Genomic DNA, 20765 nt, shown 5'->3' with positions numbered 1-20765 from the left:
TTATAGAGTGTAGATCTTGATTTCAATTGATTAGGCTTACAATGAGAGGGGTAGACCTCCTTTTATACTTGCTTGTCGGAAAACAAAATTAAATTTTGACACAAGCCAACATGGAATCTAGGTCCCCACTAAAATTATGTGATCGTTATGAGGCCCCGAATTAGGCCCTTTTTTAGAGGACCATGGGGTTGGGCACTATGGTCTTGATTTAGGACTAGGGCATCTAGCGCCACAGTCCTAGAAATTAGGGCTTCAGGTTTGGGGGGAGATTGAAGATGGTGAAAAAGAATGTTTGATAGGTTGTGTGAGCAGTATCAACACTTTAATCGGGCCTCAGGAGCTGAAGTGCCAAAGTGAGGTCCAAGTGAGGACAAAATTGTAGGCGGGTACAATTTAGGATGCTACAAGAACATGTCATCATGTAATAACTAGGAAACTATCACCATTAGTTTAATAAGAAACATAATGATCTTATGTAGAATACTCAAGCTTAAACTCAACACATATGTGTCAAATTTTTGGTACATATTAGGACTTTGTTTGATGCCATACAAATATTTCTTCAATTTACAAACCAAATTACTTATCTTTCACCACATAGTTCTTTGACTGTCATATAAATATCCCCCTCTAAATCACCATAAAGGAAATCACTTTTCAAATCCATTTTCTCAACCTCTAAATTATAAGCAAGAGAAATAGAAAGCAAGAATCTAATAGACACCATCTTTGCAACAAGTGAAAATATCTCACTATAATCAACACCCTCAACCTAAGAGTAACCTTTCACAACCAACCTCATATTTTACTTATCAATACCTCCATATAAATGGATTTTTTCTTAAACACCCATTTGCAACCAACATGTTTGCACCCTTTAGGAAATGGTACAAGATCCCATGTATCATAGTTTTTCAAATCTGCCATTTCATCATTGATAGAAATCTTCCAAGATTCTATAATATTTGTATCTAATGCCTCTTCTACAAATGTGGGTTTATCCATGTTACTATTCAAAGTAAAAAATATATCTCCAATCAAATGAGAACCTTTCAGGTGCTTGTTTATGTCTTGTAAACCTTTAAATAAGATAAATTGGAGGTTCTTTCCCCTCTTCTAATGATTTTGAGATAGATGAGCTCTCCTCAACTTCTTGTTTATATATCTTAGCCTTGATTCAACTTTCTTAGGTGTAGAAGTTGAATCATATCTTTTTTTTTTAGTTTGTTTTTGTTGTAGTATAATAGAAGGCTTAGTTTCTCTAAAAATAACGTCTAGATATTATATATTACCTTCTATGCAACAAGATCCCAAAGATTTTATCCTTTCACATGATGACTATACCCAATGAAGATACATATTACAACATTTTTCTTCAAATGTATTCACTTCTCCTTTGACACATGTGCATATGCCTCACAACCAAAAACTTTAAGATATCTCAATGAAGGCTTGTGAAATTATCATACCTCCATAAGAATTTATCAACAAGAGCTAATGGAAGAGAACTAATAATTAGGTAGCAAGTAGTGACAATAGCTTCAACCCAAAAAAGTTGTTCTAGAGGTCAACACCACTAAGCATACTCCTAGCCTTCTTTATCAATGCCATGTTCATTCATTCTACAACTCCATTCTTATGTGAAGAATAAAAAGTTATATTTTATATTATAATGCCCCAACCATTATAGAATATATCAAAGTATTTAGAGGAAAATTCACTACTATAATTAGTTTCAAACATTTCATTTTCTTTTTAGACTGTAACTCAACCATTGCTTTAAATTATTTAAAATGACTAAAAACTTTATATTTACTTTTTAGAAAATTACCTCATGTCCTTCTACTATAGCCATCAATAAATTTAATTAAATACATGGGTTTTCAAGTGGAATGAACATCTATGAGACCAAGCATATCAAAATGAATAAAAACCAATACACAAAAAGATTTATGAGAACTCGAATAAAACTAAATGTAGTTTTTTTTTTCATAAATGTAATTCTCACAAAAATAAAATTCAATATTTATGATAAATTGCGTAAAACTAAATGTGGTTTTGTTTTCCATAAACAAATGCTCAAGGAAATCAAAATCAAGATTACAATTAGTCAAACCTTCAACAACGTTTTTAGACCCTTTTCTCTAATGTGAACAAGTTTTTGGTGCCATAACACAGTCTTCTCTAAATGTAACTTTTCTTAAAAAGAAAAAGCAACCTTGGATACCTAGAATTGATGACCATTTGTTGTAGATGAAACCCTTTCCTCTTCTAGTGAAGTAGCCATAGACTTGATTTTTACAGAAGTACTATTACACTCAATAGTGTATGCATCAATATTATACAATGTGCCAAAAATGAAATAACTATCAATTACCATAACACCTTTAACCATCTTTCATCATTTATTAGAAAAGATTACATGTACACTTTCATCTAGTAGTTTTCTCGTAGATAACCAGTTTTGTTGTAGTCCATGTATATGCAACACACAGTAATCCTTTTTATTCTACTATCAAGAAACCTGATTCTAAGTTCTTTGCCATGACCAAAAATATTAAAACAAGAATCATCACCCAAGTTCACCTTACCTCCATCAAAATTATTTATATTCAAAAAACTAATCTCTATTAGAGTTCATTTGAAAATATGCACCCGAGTTAATTAACCATCATCATTACTTGTACAATTCACTAGAGTTGCAATCAATGCATCACCATCTTCCTTCTTGGACTCAATATAATATCAAATATCTTATTTTTCTTCTTCTTATCTTTTTTCACTCCTTGTGAAAATTTCCAGGATTACTTCAGTTCCAACAAATAACTTTAGGCTTTTGGTAGATTTGGATCTCCCCTAGGACTTGAATTTATCATGATTTTCATTCTTTTTTACTTTTTTTTAGATCTTCCACAAACATTTAGAGCCTCCTTAAAATTCATGGATACCTTAATCATCATTTATTTATAAAGAAAATAATCCACCACATCTTCTATCTTCAAGATAACATAATTACTCTCAATAGCCATAACAAAAGAATCTCACAAATCAAAAAAAAAAACTCTAACATTTGTCCTCCTTGTCTATTTTGACACCAAATAATGCTGATTGATCTACTTGTTAGTTCTTAGATCAACAGATTATCAAACCCTAAGATATGATAGATCTTATTCTTAGGTTCATTATTGGATTTGGCGACCCCTACACTTTAGGCTCTACAAAACCTTGGTGGGTGGACCATAATTGTCATCCATTGAATATTTTACAATATTAACAATGATGCCCACATAGATAAAACTTCACATATATTAATCCAGAGGTTTATTGGATTGCAACCTCTACTTAATATCCCCTTATTGTTTTCTATTATGCACCAGAGTGAAGTGAAATAGAAAATTGAAAAACTAAACTAACACCTATTTTAGAAACAAAAAAGTAGATTGATTTTATATTTTGTTTTGGAATAGAATGAAAATCAATGCCTTAATTGAGGGCAATAGAGTCATATTTCAAAATTGATGTATGTTCATCCAATTTCTTGAAATCAAATATGTTGGCACTTAGAATGTTTATACATGACATAAACGTGCAAGAATGTCAACCACAAAACCCTACTTATTGATCCTGATTTATTTCCCCAAACTACAACAATTTATCTAATAGAATTTAATTTGTCATTAAGAAAGCCCACAAAACAAGTTACACAGAAGCATGAAAGTACAATGACAAACCAATATATTATTGATATATTGATTTATATGGTGAAGACAAATACAATTTGTCAATAGTATCTTTTCATTGTATTCAACAAATAACCGAAACCATTATTAGAATAAAGAATTATTGCACATTCTCCTTTGAAGTCTAAAAAATATACACAACATTGTTTTGCCTCCCTCCCCCAAAATAACTACAAGTTCCTTATTTCCTTCTTATAGAAAATGAAGGAATTCACTATTTGTTGGAAATAATGCAGCAAACTGAGAGGGGGGGTGAATCGGTTTTCTCACAAACTCAACACTATTCAAACTTAAATTCAGATCTGATTATTAGCAATGTAAACATAAACCATCACCACATCAATAACACACATAACACCAAGATTTTGGATGTGGAAAACTAAGTTAAGGGAAAAACCACGACGGGAACCTACCCACAATGAGATAATACCCTGTTAGGAGTAAATGTAAATATTATAATGGGGAATGCACATGCATTTAGGCACATTGCCTAGAGCTCATTGCTCAAATGAAGAAGGGCTATAACCTTGAGGAAGACTCACTATCTTAAAAAATTCGAACAATAATCTAGATTACATGAACTATGAAAATAGCATCTCCTAATACCTGATTACAATTCCGGTTAAGCACAGATACTCAAAATATGCTCTTTCCACTTCTTCACACTCTTTCACACTTCTCCTCTGCTACTAAAGAATCAAAACAATATGTGATGACCCACTTGTCTTAACCCAAAAATTTTGACTACTTTTTTTAATTTAATTATATTTGATTCAATGGCATACTCAGGTACATCTATCCAAACAAGATAGGCATCCACCTAACTAGGATAGGCATCTAACCATACGAGTTATGCATCTAACCATACAGGTTAGGCATCTTTCCATACAAGACAGGGGGTTTCATCTATCCAATTTGAGATAGGCATCTACCCAAATGGAGTAGGCATATATTCATAAAGAATACGAAGTGCTTTGGCTAGAGACTTTCGACTCATCGGGACCATCCTAGTCCTGAGTCATTCTCTAAAGACTACACTCCCCTACTAGGAGTGCATCGAGGTCGTCGTCCTTAGGAATATAAGAAAATAATTATACAAACAAGATTGAGTTCTGCCTCAGAATTCGGCCTAAAGCCTCGGGAATTCAAGTGAATCCATACAGGATTCCTTCCGAGTATGCATTGAATTTATTTTAATCTTTCAATTAGTATTATCTACACCCTTAGATTGGAAGATCAAGGAGCTTCAAAAAACCGACCACTCAACCTTAACCAAATTCTAATCCCCATCCCTGAACGCTTGAGTACTAGGAAAAACTCCATCCCTAGACTGCCTACATACCTGTTTCAGCACGAGATCAAGGTGTAAACAATAACTATGATTTAGTGCAAATTGTTTGGTGGCTACACAACCCTTTCTAGGGTCATTGCCACAGACAGTTTTTCTGCGGTTGCTACCCACGATGGTAGCTCTATAGAAAAAAGGCTCAAGGTGGCTTTCTTCTTGTTGCATAAAACAACTAAGTCCTATTTCATATTAAATACTTCACCCTTAATCCATTATCATCCATTGAATTTTCATCAAGATAAGTAAATTCCAAAAATATCACGCGCCACCAAACCCTAATGGTGTTTTCTAAGGTTTAATTGAGCGGATGTAAATTCATTTAAAATTTATTATTTTTAGATTATAGATCCAAGGGGGATTACCCACCCCTTGGATTTTAACTTCCAAATGACCCTTATTTCTCCCTGGCGAATTAGAGGGACGATGGCACAAATGTCATTGTGTTAGACAGTTCAAATAACTGGAAGACAACTGAGAGGGGGGGTGAATCAGTTGTCACAGATTACATGAGTCATTAGCAATTTAAACTTTAATACCAGAACCATCTGAGAGGGGGGGTGAATCAGTTGTCATAGATTACATGAGGTGTTAGAAATTTAAACTTTAATACTGGAACCCAAAACATTAATACCGGAATAGAAGTTAAACCAATTAAGTATAAATAATAATCACAGAATAAAATCTATCCACATAACACCAAAATTTGTATGTGGAAAACTCGATAAAGGGAAAAAACACGATGGGAATGTTCGGTCCCGGAGGCAACTTAGAGGAGGGGGCTGAATCAGTTGTCCAATAAATACAAACCAAAACTAACTTAACCAAACTTTAATGCTGGTAGACAGTTTAATAGTTAATTGCAGTACCTGTAAAGTTTATTGCATGAAACAGAAACACAAATAACATACACAACACATAACACAGTTATTTGTATGTGGAAACCCTGTAAGGGGAAAAACCACGGTGGGAAACCTTACCCACAATCAAATGATACTACTGCAGATAGTATGTGTGTACAATATGGAGTCTACACATGCAGAAAGACCAACTGCCTAGAGCTTACTGCTCAATCACAAAATGGGAGTCACACTGACTACAATTGGATGGTTAAATCCAATGATAATGTACTGCTTAGAATAGCATCTTCATATGCTGGATTCAGTACCGGTTAAGCTCTGATTTTCCTTCTTCAAACCTTCCTTCAATATTGAATGATGTATGCATGTATAGCTCTCCTTATATTTGCATATACCTTATTACAATCCTTTTCCACACTCTATCACATAATCTCATAAAAGATATCTTACATTTATACCATAGCCTAAGACCAAATGTAGGTCGGCTCACTAAAAGATACTACAATAAAATCAATTACAAATGAATCAATATGCGATGCATGATGTCGACTCAATGAATTTACAATAATAATAAATCATCTTCATGACATGTCGTGCTGATCTAGAATAGATAAGCCTGTCGGTGCATATCCTGGACCTATTTGCTGGTAACAACAAATATGCAAACCCGATTCGACCAATAATCAAATCACCAAGAAAAAGTGTCGAAATGATGTCTTCAACATAACCAAGTAATCTCCAGATGATAACAGATCATCCTCAATACCGGTGAACAATATAATCCTGCCGGTTAACTAGATACCGATGACTATGCATAAGTCACTGATCATGTCGGTGAACATAACCAAAGATCTCCAAGTGCTGATAAGTGTTGACAAGTTTTTGACAAGTGTTGACATCAATGACAAAACTATATCAACATATCCAAAATACCAACAATCTCCCCCTTTGGCATTGATGGCAACCCAAGATGGAAAAACCATCTAAGTGCCAAATCAGAAATGCCAAAAACCAAAAACCAACAATCTCCCAAAGAGATCATAAAAAATATAGATACAAAGAGTAACAATCTCTCCCCCAATGAATAACCTCTCCCCAAAAGATAATGTGTTTTTCCATAGATATCTCTCCCCCTTTGACATCAAATGCCAAAGCAATACAAAACCAAATAGAATCAGTTCAAAGAACTTATCACAAAATACCAACTTATCAATTTATCCAACTACTCCCCCTGGGAAGTAGCTCTCCTCATCAAAGCCAGAAAAAAGATTTCTCTGTTAAGTCTATCAGTCTGATGTCATGCTCCAACTGTCTAAGTTTCTACCGGTGAGGGTATAACTCCAAGCTACTCTCTTAGATATTCAAAAGTTTCCTTAGTTAAAGGTTTAGTAAAGATATCTGCAATCTGCTCTTTAGTATTCACATAAACCAATTTCACTTATTTTTCTTCAACATTCTCTTTTAGAAAATTGAATTTGATAGAAACATGTTTAGTTTTAGAGTGAAATACTAGATTCTTTGATATATCAATTGCTGCCATATTATCATAGTAAATGATTATAGGTTCTTTGCATTTTACCTTTATGTCCTTCAATATGTGGTTAATCCATAATACCTGTGTACAATTAGTTGCTGCTATAACATATTCTGATTCTGTTGTTGATAAAGATGTACAACTTTGTTTCTTGCTCAACCAAGAGATTAATCTGCTACCAAGAAAGAATGCTCTGCTAGTGGTGCTTTTTTTGTCATCTACATTTCTTGCCCAATTTGCATCTGTGTATGCACATAAGTCAAAGTTTTTATCTTTAGGATACCATAAACCAAGATTTTTAGTGCCTTGTAGATACCAGAAAATTCTTTTCACTGTTGATTCATGATTTTCTTTAGGATTACTCTGAAATCTTACAACAATACATACTACATTCATAATATTGTTAGGTCCCGGAGACAACTGAGAGGGGGGGTGAATCAATTGTCAAATAAATTCAAACTAAAAATAACTTAACCAACCTTAATGCTTAATACCGGTAAACTAAACTTTATACCGGTAGACAGTTTATTAGTTAATTGCAGTACTAGTAAAGATTAATGCATGAAACAAAAAGACAATAACATCCACAACACATAACACCAATATTTGTACGTGGAAACCCTATAAGGGGAAAAACCACGGTGGGAAACCTTACCCACAATCAGATGATACTACTTCAGATAGTATGTGTATATAAATGGGGTCTACACATGTAGAAAGGCCAAGCACCTAGAGCTCACTGCTCAAACACAAATAGGAGTCACACTGACTACAACTGGATGGTTAAATCCAATAATGATGTACTATTCAAAATAGCATCTTCATATACTAGTTTCAGTACTAGTGTAGTTCTGATTGCCTTTACAAAAACCTTGCTTCACCTTCAAATGATGTCTGCGTGTATAGCTCTGCTTAATCTCGCATATACCTTCTTATAATTCCTTTTTCCAATCTCATGTCGATCTTACAAATAAGATCTTACATATATACCATAACCTAAGACCAATTTTAGTAGGTCGGCTCTAAAAGATATTACAATAAAATCAATTATAAGTAAATCAATAACCAATGCAATATCTGATTCAACATGTCGGCTTAATGCATTTACAATAACAACAAAATCATCTCCAAAGCATGTCGTGCTGATCTAGAATAGATAAGCTCGTCGATGCTTATTCTGGACCTATTTGTCAGTAACAACAAATATGCAAATACGAATATGCCAATGAACAAATCTCCAAGACAAAGTGTCCAAATGATGTCTTTGACATAACCAGATGTTTTCCATTTCATTCCAAGTGCCAGTGAACAATATATCCTGCTGGTGTACCAGATACCAGTGACTGTGCATAAAGTCACTTGCTTGTCGGTGAACATTGCCGATCCATCAAAGTGCCAGAGTTGATAAGTGTTAAAGGTGTTGACATCAATGACAAAACCATATCAACATAACCAAAATACCAACAAATATCAGGTCTTGTTTGTATGAAATACAATAAACCTCCTATCATAGAATTGTACCTAGTCGGATTAACAGGTGTTGATTCATCCTTCAAAGATAGCTTACCAGTTGTAGTCAAAGGTGTGCTTACCGATTTAGAGTTTTCCTTGCCAAATTTATTTAGTAATTCCTTCAAGTGCTTTGATTGATTTATGAATATACCTTTATCAGTCTGTGAGATCTGCAATCCTAAAAATAATTTTATCTCTCCAATCATAGAAATTTCAAATTCTTCCTGCATCTTATTAGAAAAGTCTTTACATAATCCATCTTCTCCTCCAAAGATTATATCATCAACAAAAACTTCAATAACCAAGATGTCATCATTAGTTACTTTGTAATATAGATTTTTGTCAGCATTACCTTTAGTAAAACCAATCTTCAAAAGATATTTGTCTAATTTAGTATACCAAGCTCTAGAAGCTTGCTTCAATCCATATAAAGCTTTCCTTAACCTGCAAACCATATCTTTGTCAACTGTCAAAGAAAATCCATCAGGTTGTTCAATTTAAACTTCCTCTTCTAGATCACCATTCAAAAATGTGCATTTAACATCCATTTGATATACTTTATAGTTCTTGTGTGCTGCAAAAGCTAAGAATAATCTGACTGCCTCAATTCTAGCTACCAGTGCAAAGGTTTCATTATAATCAATTCCTTCTTTCTATGAATATCCCTTACACACTAATCTTGTTTTATTTCTGATTACCTTACCATCTTCATTATGTTTATTTCTGAATACCCATTTAGTTCCAATTACATTTTTGTCTTTAGGTCGGGGAACTAATGTCCATGTGTTATTCTTTTCAATTTGTTCCAATTCATCTTCCATAGCTTTAATCCAATATTTATCTTCACATGCCTCATTAATAGATGCTGGTTCAATTTGAGAAACAAGACATACCTCTTCATTAGCCAGTTTTCCTCTAGTCATAACTCCTTGATATTTGTTCCCAATTATTTGATTTTCAGAGTGATTCAATCTTACATACCTAGGTGTTTTCACTTGTTGTTGTTCTTCAGTCACTGTGGAATTCTCAGATGATGCCGGTGTGACTGGATCAACATTCTGTACTGGTATGCTCATAGTAGGTTCATTTGTGATTATCTCAACTGTCGGTTCAGAGTATATAGACCTTCTAAACTATTCATCAATCTTCACATTTGCACTTTCAATGATTTTCTGCAATCTTTTATTAAAACATCTATATGCCTTGCTCTTAGATGAATAACCAAGAAATATTCCTTCATCACTTCTAGGATCAAATTTTCCAATATACTCATCTCTTCTAATATAACATTTACTTCCAAATATTCTGAAATATTTAAGAGTAGGAGTATTACCAAACCATAGTTCATGAGGGGTCTTACCGGTTTCACTTTTGATGTGAACTATGTTGAATGTATAAACAGTTGTATTGATTGCTTCACTCCAATACACATGCGGTAGGTTTGCTTCTGATACCATACTTCTAGTTGCATCCAAAATAGTTCGGTTCTTCCTTTCCACAACTCCATTCTGCTGGTGTGTTTGAGGTGTTGATAACTATCTTTTAATTCCATTCACTTCACAAAATGTATTAAATTCCTTAGATGTGAATTCACCTCCTTGATCTGATCTCAAGCATTTGATTTTCTTACCAATTTCATTCTCTACCATGACCTTTAATAGTTTGAACTTCCCAAAAGCTTCTGATTTCTCCCTGAGAAAAGTAACCCAACACATTCTAGAATAATCATCAATGATTAACATAAAATATCTATCTTATTGTAAACTTCTATTTCTTGTTGGACCACATAAATCAGTATGAATTAAGTCAAGAACATTATTGGATTTTTCTGGTATACTCTTAAAAGTTGCTCTAACTTGCTTTCCAAATTGACATTCCTTACATACCGGATTGTGAGGCTTAACAATCTTAGGTAAATCTCTTACTACCTTAATTATATTGATTTTCACAATGCAATCAAAATTTACATGACATGGTCTCTTATGCTATAGCCAACTTTCATCAATATGTGCAATCAAGCATGTCTTCTCATTGTTATTCAAATGAAAGATAATACCTCTAGTTTGATTATCGGTTGCAATTTCTAAATCAGTTATGTTCATGATTTTGCATTTACCATTCTTGAATTGTAATTGAAATCCCTTTTCAACTAATTGGCCAACACTCAAAAGATTATTCTTCAAACCTTCAACAAAGTAAACATTATCAGTATTATACTTACCATCAAAGGATATAGTGCCTTTTGCTCTAATCAAACAAGCTTTGTCATCTCCAAATATTACTAGACCTCCATTGTATTCCGGAAAGGTTAAGAATTTACTCTTATCACCAGTCATATGATGTGAACATCTGGAATCAGTAATCCATTCATCTCTATCTTCAATTTTAGCTTCCAGGGCTTGTTCTACTGGTTGAATAGTAGGTGTTGGTTGATCTTCTATTATAGAAACAAAAGCCCATCTATTGTCTATTGGTTCCTCATCATAATCATTAGTGACTCCTTCATTAGCATAGTAACATGATTTGTCTCTATTCTTCTTAAATCTTTACCTTTGATATTCAGGGTTAGGATTGTATGTTCTTTTAGCTTCTTCTTTCAATCTTGCATGTCTATCAAGACACCTAGAAGCTATATGACCAATCTTATTATAGTTGAAACATTTAAATGGTGCTTTACCTTCATACTTACTTCCAACTGGACCTTTAGGCATTTTCCTTGCAAATAGTGCTTCAAGCTCTTCCAGTTCTTCATTCTCCTTTCTAATTTCTTCAAGTTCTCTTGCATAAAAGGCTTTCCATTCATATTTTTTAGATGATGATGATGATGTTGCAGATGATGATGATGTTGTAGATGATGATGATGCTTTGAAAGCTAGATATGTCTTAATTGTAGCAATAGGACCAAATTCCTCAAGTTCAAAAGCTGAGAGTTTTCCAACCAAAGTGTCTCTAGATACTGATGCATTAGGCATTGTTCTCAATTCATTAATAGTAGTAACTTTCATTTTATATGCCCATGGAAAATCTCTTAAAACTTTAGAAACAATTTCATTTTCACTTAAGGTTCCTCCACAACATTGTATACCCAAAACAATTTCATTGACTCTTTCCATAAAAGCAGAAATTCTTTCATCTTCTTCCACTTTCAGACTTTCATACTTGACCCGGAAGCATTCTAGTTTTGCAATTTTGACTATGGTATCACCTTCATTCAGTGTCTCCAATTTATCCCAAATTGCTTTAGCAGTAGATCTATTTGATAATCCCATGATTTGCTAGTTTGAAAATACGCTCAAAAGTGCTTCTCTTGCTTTGCAATCATTTTCCTCATCTTTAGCCAAGGTTGGTGGATTAGGTTGACTTTGAGTGGGAATAGTATAACCATTCTTTGTAACATCCCATATGTCCTTCCCAATGCAATTCAGATGTGTCTCCATCCTGATCTTCCATATACCATAGTTGGTTCCATCAAGCTTCAGACTATCCTTCTTGAAATAGTTAGTAGACATTGGATCTCCTCAAGCTATTAAGCTTCTGCAAAAAGAGGACTAGGCTCTGATACCAATTGTTAGGTCCCAAGGCAACCGAGAGGGGGGGTGAATCAGTTGTCCAATAAACACAAACCAAAACTAACTTAACCAAACTTAAAGCTTAATTCTGGTAAACCAAACTTCAATGCCAGTAGACAATTTAACAGTTAATTGCAGTACCGGTAAAGTTTAATGCATGAAATAGAAACACAAATAACATACACAACATATAACACAGTTATTTATACGTGGAAACCCTGTAAGGGGAAAAACCACGGTGGGAAACCTTACCCACAATCAGATGATACTACTGCATATAGTGCGTGTGTACAATATGGAGTCTACACATGCAGAAAGGCCAACTGCCTACAGCTCACTGCTCAATCACAAAATGGGAGTCACACTGGCTGCAATTGGATGGTTAAAACCAATAATAATGTACTGCTCAGAATAGAATCTCCATATGTTGGATTCAGTACCGGTTAAGCTCTGATTTGCCTTCTTCAAACCTTCCTTCAATCTTGAATGATTTCTGCGTGTATAGCTCTGCTTATATTTGCATATACCTTATTACAATCCTTTTCCACACTCTACCACATAATCTCATAAATGAGATCTTACATTTATACCATAACCTAAGACCAAATGTAGGTCGGCTCACTAAAAGATATTACAATAAAATCAATTACAAATGAATAAATATGTGATGCATGATGTCGGCTCAATGCATTTACAATAATAACAAATCATCTTCATGACGTGTCGTGTTGATCTGGAATACATAAGCATGTCGGTGCATATCCTGGACCTATTTGTTGGTAACAACAAATATGCAAACCCAATTCAACCAATAATCAAATCACCAAGACAAAGTGTCCAAAAAATGTCTTTGACATAACCAAGTAATCTCCAAATGATAACAGATCATCCTCAGTGTCGGTGAACAATATAATCATGTCGGTTAACCAAATACTAGTGACTGTGCATAAGTCACTGATCATGTCGGTGAACATAACCAAAGATCTCCTAATGCTGATAAGTGTTGACAAGTGTTTGACAAGTGTTTACATCAATGACAAAACCATATCAACATATCCAAAATACCAACAAGTTGGAAGCCTACCCACAGTCAGATAATACTTCTGCAGTAAGTATGTGAATTATAATTGAGGGGCCTACACTTGCAGGAAGGCCAACAGCCTAGAGCGCACTGCTCATCACAAAAGGAGCCTCACCGACTACATATAAATCCAGACTAAAATCCAAAGAAGTTTTGAACTACAAAAGATAGCATCTCCTATGCCGGAGTACATTTCCAGTTAAGCTCAATACTGGAGGACTAAATCCTCTTACTTAAACCCAATTCGATCTCCAATGATCAACCAATTCCTCTGCCTGAATGATATTACATTATTCATACATTATATTACTTGACCATGACCTCTAACAATAACCATGATGATCTACAATGAGATCTTACATCTATATATACAAACCCTCGACCATAAACAATTAGGTCAGCCACTAGAGAATAAACCAATTACATAATTACAAACCATGTCGGCCTTAGACCAAACAAATAATATCAACACATAAGACATCCTGAAAATACATCAATAGGTCCTATCCACACGTTACATTAAAGCTGGTCCATAACCTAGATCAACCAGGACCCAGTATAGGTCCATACGCTTCAACAATGATCTCCATCCACCAAGTCTTGAACATGATCACCAAAAGCATCCTGAAACTCTACTAGAAGTTGCACCAACACCACTTATGCAATTCATCAAAGATCTCTATCAAAAGCTCTGCCGGTGAAACCCTCGCCAGAACCAAAAACCAATCTCCTAAGCAAGCAGGATATCAATCGATTCACCAAACCAAAACCAACTGACCAAATATGAGCATGAGTATCATGAACAAGCCAATTCCATCACCAGACTATACCAAATCCTATGGGATCATGTCGGATCCAATTTAACCAGAAACCACTAAACCTACCAGGACCAAAAGGGTGTCGGTAAAGCATCCAAACAACTAGTATTGGCATCAATGACAAAACATCAATGCAACACATAATCAATTCCACCAAATGGCCAACACGTTTTTTGCATCTTTATTAGGTGTTAAGTGCAGTAGTTCAACACGACGACATTACTTGCATGCATGACCTAGAGGCACCATAGATATTGAATACTGCTAAGGTTTTTGGTTTCAACTCCTCTTGTTTAGTTTGTCTATATAGGAATTAACTTTGAATTCATGAAATCTTAAATAAACATTACACTAAAACAATTATGAAAAAGAAACTTTTATATGCAAGGAATACTGCTTGAAATTAAAAACTAAGATATAAGTTTTACATGCTTGATGATAATGGAAATAAATAAATTAACCACTTTGTAAGTAGTCATTTCTTGAAAGAAAACTATGATAATAATTAAAATCCTAAAACTTGAACTAAATACAAGAAAATACTAATCGCTCGAAACTATGATACTTGTAAGAGATAGCTTATGAAAATGATTTAAATTACTTGTAAGGTACAAATGTTTGGGAACAAAACCATTACACTTAAGTATGAATCTTGATACTTGAAAGGAACTAATTTTTTTGAAAGAAAAATTAAATGATTAAATAGCAAGACTTGGAAATGTTACTACTTATCAAGTTGTCATTAGTTTTACATCCAAAGTCATTCTATATACTCTAGTCCATTACTACTACCGAAATATTTATTCGGTATGAACAGAACAGTCGGTTAAAGAAGAAAGTATTCATAGAGCCCAGTATGCACCGAGTTGTCTACCGAGTATCATTCCATGTCTACCAAGCAGAAATAATGATACAACGAGTTGATATACACCGAGTGAAACATGTTACCAGATTCATTGAACTTGGAAACACATATGAAAACGTGTTACAAGATCGAGGAACATAGAACCATTATCACATTGGAAATTGCACTTAAATATTGTGTATGATTTCAAGGTCATTTATCCAATGAAATATTTTGTATAGTTATTCATTCGATAAATCATGTTTGTAAGATCGAAGCAATGAATCAGATCACCAACATAAGAGATCTATTTATATAGCATGGATTAAGGATAGAAGTGTGATAGACAGAGATATACAGAGGTGTATGAAGAAAGACATGTGTGATACATGAGAAAGCACTAAGTGTTATGACTATTACAGAGACACAAAGGTCACTGAGAAGGATTTCAGAGAACAGTCAAAGAACAGAGTAAACAGAAGGGTTTATTGAGTTACTTTATGGGTTACCGAGGTATGCTATAAGCAAGGTAATCTTATTTTGAGCACATAGAATCTGCTATAACATTCCAGATGTAAAGTTGCAGATATTTGTAAAGATTTTATTGAAATATTTTGAAGTTGTAAGAAAAACCTTTAACAGGGTAAAAGACTCTAACCAAGTCTATAAATTGTAAAGCCTCTAACCAGGTACAACATTTAGTTTAAGTGTTGTAAAATCCTTTAGCAAGGTAGATCTAACAGATCTTGATACTCCTAATAGGGTAAGCTATCAGAAATAGCTAAACATGTAGATCTAACCGAGCACTCTTTATTATTGCAGTAGTGAAGTTGTGGGTGCCATCCCCACCGCAGTTTTTCTCTCTAACCAAGAGTTTCTGCGTAACCAAAATATATGTGTTATGGAGTGAATCATGTATGATTGTTATTTATTTGTTTTAGCTTTATGTTATGTTGCAGCAGTTTTTGGTTTATGCATAACAGTAAAGATATTGTTGTTAAAAGGATTTGAAGTACTGATTCACCCCTCGCCTCTCACTACATTACCTTTCCATATTGGGCCTAACAATTGGTATCAGAGCTTGAATCTTGGAAAAAGGTTTAACAACCTAAAGAGAAAGATCTTATCAATGGAAGGTTATAAACAATCTCAGAAAATTGTGTATCTACAAGAAGAGTTGGATCATGCTAATCAAGTGATTGCAGACATGTAAAGACAAATGCAAAAATCATTGAAAGTGAGAAGAAGATTATCTAATGATCTACAGGACTCTCAAGAGTTAGTGGAACAAATTGAGACATCATCTGAGAATAGTATATCTGAAGAAACTGAAGAAATGATTGGAGTATTGAAAGAAAAGAACAAAGCACTGGCTGATCAACTAAAAGCAATGAAAAGAAGTCATGAACATTTCAACACATAGATGACTGAGAATCTTGATGCATTGAGGATGGCTGAGGATAAAGTAAGAGATCTAGAAAGAGAAAAACAACAGCTTGAAGCATTAGTATCTGAAAAGAATGATGAAATCATAAGGTTGACTGGGATTCAACAAAATCTGTCAGATCAATTAGGTTATGCACATCATGAAGCAATTTTGAAAGATGATGAGAATCAAGCATTGAAACATGAAATATCAAGGTTGACCAATGAACTTGAAATAGAAAAGAAATCCAAGGAAACACTAAAGAAGAGCTATGAAGCATCAAAGATGTTGGATGAGCAGCTGAATACAAGAAGACCCAACAAAGAAGCAGGACTCAGTTACAAAGGAAAGGACTCTACCGAGAAGGGAATTCATACAACCGACAGAGGAGAATCATCAAAGCAAGCTGGAAACAAGAAGCACATCAAAAGAAAGAAGCCTATTTGCAACTATGTGGAAATCAAGGTCATACTGCTAACATGTGCCAAATCGGAAAAGGTAAGCAACCGAATGTCACTAAGTCTAATGGTTATTGTTACAATTGCAATAAATATGGTCACACATTTAGCCAATGTAGGACAAAGTCTGTTAACAATTATCAGAAGGCCAAATTCAAAGGGTTTTGTAAAAACTGCAATAGATATGGACATAGTACCAAGAAGTGTTGGCTTAAGCAAAAGAACTATATGTGGTATGCACACCGAGCAAATACTAGAGGTTACCGAACTCACACAGATCCTTACCAACAATATTCTGCAGTATCATGGGATTACAATACAAGGATATGGTGTGAATGTTGTGGAAGATATGGACATATAAGTGCCAACTACTTTATAAGGTTTGGAATGAACAACCGAAGATCATGGAGAAATCCCGGTATGGCATGTTTTCATTGTCACAAAGTTGGACACTTGGCTAGAGATTTTAGAGATCAACCTAGAGGAGACACTGAGGAAATAAAAGAAAAATTACAGATGATTTGGAAAAAGAAGGAAATTGTTTCAAATGAAGAAAGCACCTTACCTACCGAGTTAGGTGCACCTATTCCAAATTAATCGGTAAAGGTATGAAGGGACTGCATTCTCTCAAAGGTCAAATCTTAACAGTTCCTATTTTATTATGTACTTAAGTCAAAATCTGCATAGTTAAAGATGTATTAGTAAGTTTGAAATTCTATCAAAGTCTTTTGGAGCACTATTCAGGAAGACTATCAAGTCAGTGAATATAGGAAGCCTGCCAAGTCGGTAAATGAAGGAAGTCTGGTTACTCGGTTAAAGCGCAAAAAGGAAAGAAAGTTTAGTGGAACCGAGTGCATTTAATGTTTTTAACCTAACCTGCACGGAGCCCGATAAGGTATATTGTGTACTTAAAGCATTTACACGGTCATTTTTCACTCACCAAGTTTTCAAGAAAGCAGAGCAAAGTGAATCAAAGGCGATCAAACCACCTCCAAAGCAAAATTCAAGGTATTTACATCAATCTCAACGCATTCTTAAGTTGGTTTATCGATCATATCAAGTTGTTATTATCTGCTAAGTGTGAAGCGTTTGTCGTTTGAAAATCTTCAAACCCTAAGGATCTTTTGTTAATTCTTATCTGAAATCTGCAATGGCATCTAAGATCCAGAGTCTCGTTGTTGTTGAGAACATCGAAAAGCCCTCACTGAAATACTCTTTAACTCCCAAAATTGCATCTGAACCGGATGACAAAACCGCATTTTCACTCATCCTGGATAAAGTTTTATTAGTTGAGGATGTGAGATTCTTCACCAAATGTCGAGTTGAAGAACTAGGTCACGTTGAAATCAAAGACACATATGATGAATTATGCACCATTGGTAAAATGGATAGCAAGTATGAGCACATTAAGATCAAGGGATTGACTGAAGCCCTAACCTATCCCTATGTATTCAAACCCCAGTGGGTCAAGTTTGTTCTGAGCAGAGTTCATGATGACTTTATGTGGCTAGAAGAGAAACCGTTTAAGATCACCAAGGAAATCATTCATTTGATCACCGGTTACCCTATTTATGATCATGCCTGAGCTCAGAAAATGATATCACAGAAGGAATTGATCAGTTTAACCAGAGTAGAATTAGATTGCAGAGGACTGAAATTAAGCAATGTCACAAATGTAGAACTAAAGTTTCCCATTAGAGTAATAGGTTACTATTTCTTCCAGTCAGCAAGGGAAAACAGTGTACTCTGTGCAGTAGTAGACTTAGCATATAAAATTGTGAAGAAAGGCATGAAAATTGATTTATGTGAGGTGTTGCTGAAAAACCTGTTTGAGAATCTGAACACCATAAGGAAGCCAAAGAAGAACAATTCGGCCAATACACTAAAGTTTGGATCACTGTTAATATGCATGTTTTTCTATTTTGAAAAATTCTTTCCATCAGTCGGTAAAGTTGTTTGGGAGCTACACCGACCAATCACCCATTAGATCAATGACTTCATCAAGAAGCTAGGTGATAATTTTAATGATATTATGGATGATTATTTCAGCAAGTTTCAGGAAAGGATGCATAACAGGTACCAGATTCCACCCAAGCTAGTAGAGAAATACAAAGATGACATATGTTTTGAAGTGGACACTAATTATTGTTATGTGAATGTTGTGGAACTAAGAACTCAATCTTTGCCACCTATGGGTTACGAGATTGATTTTGACATCACACAATAGCAAATTGATGCATTTATTACATTACCAAGGCATGCTACTGAGCTAAGATATGGAACATATGAAGAAGTGAAGGAAAAAGTAAAAATGAGCATTGTAGTACCCAAAGCTGCAAGGAAGGCAACAAAGATGATAAAGGCATTAACGAAGAAATTTGGAGAAGATTCTTCCTCCACACTTGTCAAAGGCACTATAGCCATTACCGAAGAGGAATCTAAAGCCCAAGAGGCAACTATAACACTGAGCACCGAATTGCCTAAGGGAAAAGTGCTGAAAAGAAAGAAACAGGATACATCAAAGGCCTCACAGACTCCTCCAGCAAAGCGACCTAACACACGAGCATCTGCAGCATCACCGAGTAAGAAAACAAAGAGTGTTGCCACACCCAAGGTAACAAAAACTTACAAGAAGTCTACTCGGAGACTCATTTTGGCAAAAGAGTCTAGTGACATCGAATCTGAAGATGCAAGCAAATTTCAGATTGTCAAGAGCAAGAAGGTAAATGTACATAGTGTTGAAAATTTTTGTGCTAATCTGAAGCAATATGGTGGATTTGGATCATTCAGATATGTTAAGTATGAATCCAAAAATGATGCCGAAAAGAGACAAATAGAAGAAGCTGTCATCTGCACACTTCTGAAATTCTGACTGGTCCCATTAGAAGTATCTAATTCTCTTCCAAAATAATTGTATGTGCATATTGATAACAGGTGGAAATATGCAATGGACTCGAAAAAACAGATTAGAGAAAGAAGTCTGGTACATCTCTTTCCAGACATGTTGGTAGATGAAATCAAAGAAAATCTGACAAACTACCACAAAAACTTCCTAGTCAAGCAAAAAGCTTTAAAATTGATGAATGGACTTTATCTGGAAGTAGAGAAAGAGACCAAGGAAAAATGGTAGGAAATCTTTAGAATCAAGGATGCTGATGAGAAAGCTACAGGTGAAATAGTTGATGTCACCGAGCAAGACCCTACTGACACCATACAAGTAGATGAAGATATCATGGATACAGAGGCACCAAAATAGGAAATGATAGAAGGGAATGCTTATGCCCAGCTTGTATCCAGTGAGTCAGTTTTGGAACAAGTTCAACCCTATCCTCTAGTCAATCAACCTATCTCAACCGAGGCCCCTCAGGATACAAAACAAGGCACCGAAGGTCACAAGTCTATAGCAGGAGAAGGTACTTCTCAAGAATAGACCTCACAAGAACCTTCTAGCACTGAAAATGTTGCAACCGAGACACCAAAGGACACTACAGAGGCTAAAGAAACCGACCAAAGTGTTGCCTCTACCGAGCAACCTACCGAGGGTCATCAAGCCTCACAAGCCATTGTCTTAGTTCAAT

Source organism: Cryptomeria japonica, chromosome 10 (assembly GCF_030272615.1).
Source record: "Cryptomeria japonica chromosome 10, Sugi_1.0, whole genome shotgun sequence".
Taxonomy (NCBI): domain Eukaryota; kingdom Viridiplantae; phylum Streptophyta; class Pinopsida; order Cupressales; family Cupressaceae; genus Cryptomeria; species Cryptomeria japonica.
This window is presented reverse-complemented; position numbering follows the sequence as displayed.